The sequence below is a fragment of the Xenopus laevis genome, chromosome 4L (genome assembly GCF_017654675.1).
Source record: "Xenopus laevis strain J_2021 chromosome 4L, Xenopus_laevis_v10.1, whole genome shotgun sequence".
NCBI classification, from domain to species: domain Eukaryota; kingdom Metazoa; phylum Chordata; class Amphibia; order Anura; family Pipidae; genus Xenopus; species Xenopus laevis.
In genome coordinates this window covers 110,954,496-110,960,501 of record NC_054377.1, presented here as the reverse complement: position 1 = coordinate 110,960,501, position 6,006 = coordinate 110,954,496, and positions in this window count along the sequence as shown.

Genomic DNA, 6,006 nt, shown 5'->3' with positions numbered 1-6,006 from the left:
CCCTGGTTTGGTTGTTTTTTTTTTGTTTTTTTTAAAGGTTTTGCATTTGTTTTGTTATTTCAACAGCCAGGCAACAACCAATGGCAGTAGGAACAACACGTGTAAATATAATTTACAAACAGACAGAAAGCTCCTTAGGAATCACACACACTTTTTCTTGTTTAGTTTAAAAGAAAGATTTTTTTTTTTAAAAAAACAACACATTTTTTTGAAAATGGATATTTGTCACTTTACATCTGGCAAAGCCTCCTACCTCCTTTCAAGGGGTGGTTTACTTTTAACTTAACTTAAAGTATTTTAAATAATGGCCAATTCTAACTTTTCCATTGGTTTTCCATTTTATTTAGTGGTCATTTAAAGGGGACATACACCCTTACAGTTCACATATGAAAACATCTGCTTATAATTTCCATGTGATTCCATAGACATGAATGGGGATGTCAGTTCCTCTTGTGATAGGGAGACCAAACTAGCTATACGCAGAAATTTCTTCTGACTTATTTATATCCAGTGTTGCCTGGCTCCACCCCATAGGAGGGCATGGGCAGGTGAGAAATGTCTAAATAGCTTAATCATGGTAAAAAAAAAATGTCAGTGCACATTTAGGCTTTGATCCTTATGTAGGGGACTGGTAAATGAGTCTCCCGGTATTAGCAGGCAGTCCCATAGTATTGCCCAATTTTCTTGCGGCTTTATTTGGCACATCTAGTGAGTTTCTAGCAGTGGGTTGGTGAGGAAAACCTACGCGTTTCGTGCCCTCTTCCCAGGCACTTCGTCAGGGTGACCCTGAAGAAGTGCCTGGAAAGAGGGCACGAAACGCGTAGGTTTTCCTCACCAACCCACTGCTAGAAACTCACTAGATGTGCCAAATAAAGCCGCAAGAAAATTGAGCAATACCGTCTCTTGTGATTCCTTCAATCTGCGCCGTGAAACGGGGTAAATCTGTGCACTGAAGTTACCTCCTTAACGAAGTGAGGAGGATCCCGCGAGAGCTGCGACCGAAGGGAGAGACGCTGCATTAAGAAGGGTGAGCTCCGATATAATATCTAGACCTGTTTTTGATGCTTAGTCCCATAGTTATAGACACCTAACTGGGTCCTAAAATACAGTTAGGAGGGGGGACCTGTTCCTATTCCTGCTTAATTCTATGTCCTTTAGTGTTCACAATAGTGACCAGTAGATGGCACTGTGCTAAAGTATAAAGTCCTGGGCAGCAATGTGCTCAGGGTCCATCTTGTGTTAGCCCTAGCCTGAGCAGGCAGACATGGTATCCAGTGAAACATAGACAGGTCAGGTCTAGAAAGGATAGGCTACTCACCTTGAGAGGTCACTCTAGGAGTGACAGGTAGTCATGCTATTTAGCTGAGCAGCTTGAGGCTCTTCCGAGGATTGTGAGTGGGATTATGATCCCAGGTACTAATTGCCAAGAAGTAGGGACTAAGTGTACAGACCTAGGGAGTTTCCACTTAGGGAAAAGGCTGAAAGCTGGGTGTACCCTGAGTGGCTGTTGTGTATATGTTCCCATCCCTGTGGGGACAGCTACTGACCAAAGGTGGTGTGAGTATATGCCTATCCACTGTTGCTGTATGATCCTGCTTGCTCTGTATGTACACTCTATTGTGGATGTTCTTGTACAATAAATATGTTCATTGGTTAAGTTATAAGAACCTCTGGCGCCTAATTATTGCACCCTGTATCAAGTTACAGTTACACTACACCCTGCCTCCACAACATTTGCGAGGGCTTACTCCCTGAGATTTAAGGTCTCATCCCGGAGCACAGAATTGGGAGTGGAGCTCATACGGTGCACTCAATTTACTATAGCGCTACACTTATTTTTGGGCTTTGATCTTCATTTTGCTGGAACACCTAAAGTTGCATTATTGCCTGCTTGCACCACTGTACCATTTTATAGATGAAGAAATGAAGGTTAAACTTTGCTGTCTGGATTGCAGTGCTAAATGTCCTTTGTTTTGCATGTTAAGAATTTAGCCTCTGTTCCAGATGACCAAACACTGGGCAAAGGGCCGGCACTGAAAGAAAAGTAATAGCTGCCAAATAGGAAGTGCCAGGTAAAATAACAGTAAATTTGCTAGAAATATAGTAACCCATAGCAACCAGCACATGCAATTTACATGTCACTCTTTGAGAAGCAAACATCTGATGGTTTCTGTGGTTTAACTGGATTTAAAGGAGAACTAAATGTGATAATTTCACGAGGCAATTCAGACTCACCGCTACTCCCTTTGTTTGGTGTCTCAAGCAGGACTGCAGAGGATTCAGTGTGCCTGCATTTATGCAGAGTTCCTCAAAACTGTGATTATTCAGATGAGGAAAAAAAAAGAATATTGGGCACACTTCCTCATGAAGTAAAAAAAAAACACTTTTTAGCAGCCACCTGTGTTTTTTAATGTATTAATATGGAAGAGTGAACAATATTCTTTCTTTTTCTGTAAAGGAGAATTAAACCCTAAAAATAAATATGGGTAGAAATGCCATATTTTAAATACCGAACTTTTTGAACAAGGCTAAAGGTTCAGCATCTCTATTGTATAGTAATGATCCAGTCCTTCAAAGTTGCGACACTCACATGCTCAGTGGGCTCTGAGCAGCTGTTGAGAAGCTAAGCTTAGGGGTTGTCACAAATCATCAATCAGAAAATAAAGTTGTCATATAAGAGGATGCTACAGGGCTGATTATTAAATTCTGAAGCTAATTATGCAGGTTTCTGTGTTGTCATGTACCAATAATCTAAATTATTTACTAATCAGCCTTATACTGACATTTATATTCAACTCCAGAGCTGTCCAACTGGCGGCCCGCAACCTCCCTTGTGTGGCCCCCACATGAAAGTCTGCCAGATGTGTCTGTTTACCATGTGTTAATTTTAAAAGGTTAAACTACAGAGATTAACTGGCTCCTGCATTGTTTAAACCTCAAATTCAGACTGTAATCCCCTGTATTGTTCACACATGTAATCCCCCCCTGCATTGTTCACACTTGTGACACCTCTATTGTTCACACCCTAAAGACCTGTACTGTTCACACCTGAGACCCAGACTGAAACTGCCCCCATTGTTCACCTGTTCACACATATACAAACTGCTGGAGGGGCACCAGCACCCTGTCACTGTCTGTAGTACACCTTAGAGTGGTCCTAATAGGTTTCCCTGTCTCCTGCTCTGTTCTGCCTCCCCTATGCTCCCTGTGTGTGCCATACTCTGCCTGCCCTATGCTCCATGTGTGTTTCATACTCTACCCACCCTATGCCATACTCTGCCTGTCCTATGCTCCCTGTGTGTGTATCATACTCTGCCTGCCCTATGCTCCTTGTGTGTTTCATACTCTACCCACACTATGCTCCCTATACCATACTCTGCCTGCCCTATGCTCCCTGTGTGTACCATACTCTGACCGTGTGTGCCCTGCTGCCTTAGCCTGATATTAGTTCTGGGGGTTTGTTAGCATTTGAAAATTATTGTTAGGGGCCCCTAAGGTGTTTAATCATGTACTAGGGTACTGTATTATACACAGGGGAGGAGGAGGCATATGGATTTAAGGTATGTCGTAATATGACTTACTAAACTTGATTCACATATGAATGATGAGTGTAATCCCAGCAGTGAGCACCAACCATTTGGTTTTCTGGTGTGCTACCACCATTAATGTGGACATGGTTTTGTGGTAATGTGGGTGTGGTTTAAAGTGGGTGTGGTGTGAAAACAGAGTGGTTAATACTGGCTTTCATTATCGGTCCTCCACCATTTAGGCAAGAAAAACTCCGGCCCTGGGTACCTCAGAAGTTGGACAGCACTGTTCTACTGTATGTACTGTATATTTTGAGTAAGTCCCTAAGCTCAGTAAGTGACAGCAGCACAGAGCATGTGCAGTGAATCAGCAGAAAAGAAGATGGGGAGCTACTGGGGCATCTTTGGAGACACAGATCTTTACTGCTAAAGGGCTTTGGTTGCCTTAGGCTGGTACAGAAGCCCAAAACATGATGTACAACATTTCTGCCCTACTTCTTTAGTTAAGCTTTAGTTCTCCTTTAATTCAAACTTTGCAAATTTAATTAGACAGAACAAATCCTCTTTGGGATCCAACCAATGGGATATGCCCGGTCACTGACACGTTAGTTGGAGCAACCCTACATGAGCACTGCATAGCTGGAGAATATTTGGGCTATTCATCTTAAGTCCCTAGTTCCATTGGTGAAGTACAGGTATAAGATCTATTATCCAGAATTAATTGTACAACTATGAAATATAAGCTCTTTGGGAAAGCCAGAAGCTAAAGTTCTAAACATTCTGTAGATTTGCTGAATGCTAATCACATTTACTAATACTGGCTTTAAAGGGTGGTTTTATGAGCAACCAGGAACAAATACTAAATATATCTAGAAAACCCCAGTTCCTGAGCATTCTGGATAACAGGTTCCATACCTTATGTACATTTATTTGGTAAATATTTTCAAATTCTGCTCTTTCTTGATTAACACATTTATTTGTGGCTTAACTAGCTGCTCTTTCTTGGTTAACCTATTTACTATTGGCACAACTATGACATGCAGTTGAAAGATAGGTACGTCACCACCTGCTTCTTTTCCTTATTCTCAGGATATGACATTCAAAAAAACCCACAAATGATAACCTAGCTCTGTTAAGAAAATGGCAATCAATAATATGCACAAGAACGGAATGTTGCATTAGACATTTTGCTGTATACTTGTTTATATTTACTAATAATAATAAATCAAAAAGAAATAAAAAAATATATGTGCATAAACAGAATTTAAAAGAAAATATTTTATTTCCCACACAAGCAAAAAAAAAAGATACAGTTACAACAATCAATGTTTTATTTCCCCCAAACCAACTGTATTTTACTTCTTCTGTTATGTTTCTTTAAGCATAAAAGCCCCATTCTCATTGATTAATTAGACCTTTTAAGAAAACTGAATATTTTTTTTTTTTTAATTTTAAAATGTAATATTTTACATTTTAAAATGTATTTGAACCTAAAAAGTGTCTGAGCTGTTGGTGCAGCCAGTGGGTTACATGTGAATGGAATTAACAGAACCATGTATACATATAGAAATTTATTCACAGGGTAACCAGCACTTGTACTCACAACATCTCACCCCCTATATATCTTGTATCATTTTCATCAACTTCTGTTATTCATCAAAGGCAAAGCCGAAGAGGAGATGTTAGGTTTGTTTTATTTCAGGATCATAACTACAGCATGCCTGGCTGCTCTATGGATAAACTGTGTACTGTAGGTCAGTGCAAATACAGTAGATTTGTCTATCATTAGCCACTGATCACAGGACGGGGACAAAATAATTTGATAATTCTGCCTACTTTTAATAGAAGGTAATACTGTCTGTACAGAAGCTGATAATGACTAAGTCAGCAGCTTATTGACTTGTGCAGGAGGCCAATATGTGGTGAAGGTTTTTCCATATAATGATCAGACTGATTTATAATCCCTATGAGGTGAGGACCCCTAAGGGCACACAGGCAGATTCAGGGAGATTGGTCACCTGGCGACAAATCTCCTCTTCTTTGGGGCAACTAATCTCCCTGAACTGCCTCCCCGCCGGCTAAAATGTAAATCTCTGGCGGGTGGCACTGGGAGCGATTTGTTTTCAGAAGTCACCCGAAGAGGAAACTTCGGGCGACTTATTAAAATGAATCGCTCCGACTGACTTCCCGCCAGCAATTGACATTTTAGCCGGCAGGAAGGCAGGGAAACAGTCTCCCCTGCCTTCCCGCAGGCTAAAATGTAAATTTATGGCGGGAAGGCAGTTCAGAGAGATTTGTCGCCAGGCGACTAATCTCCCCGAATCTGCCTGTGTGCCCTGACCCTAAGGCTAATGGCGCAGAGAAAATTCAATCTCCTGCCTTCTGCACCCTGTATGTGTTTGCACTGATAGGCATGGAATCAGGTGTCGGCACACATACACAGCTGATTTCAGTGAGAAAATGGATATATAGTGTTTCC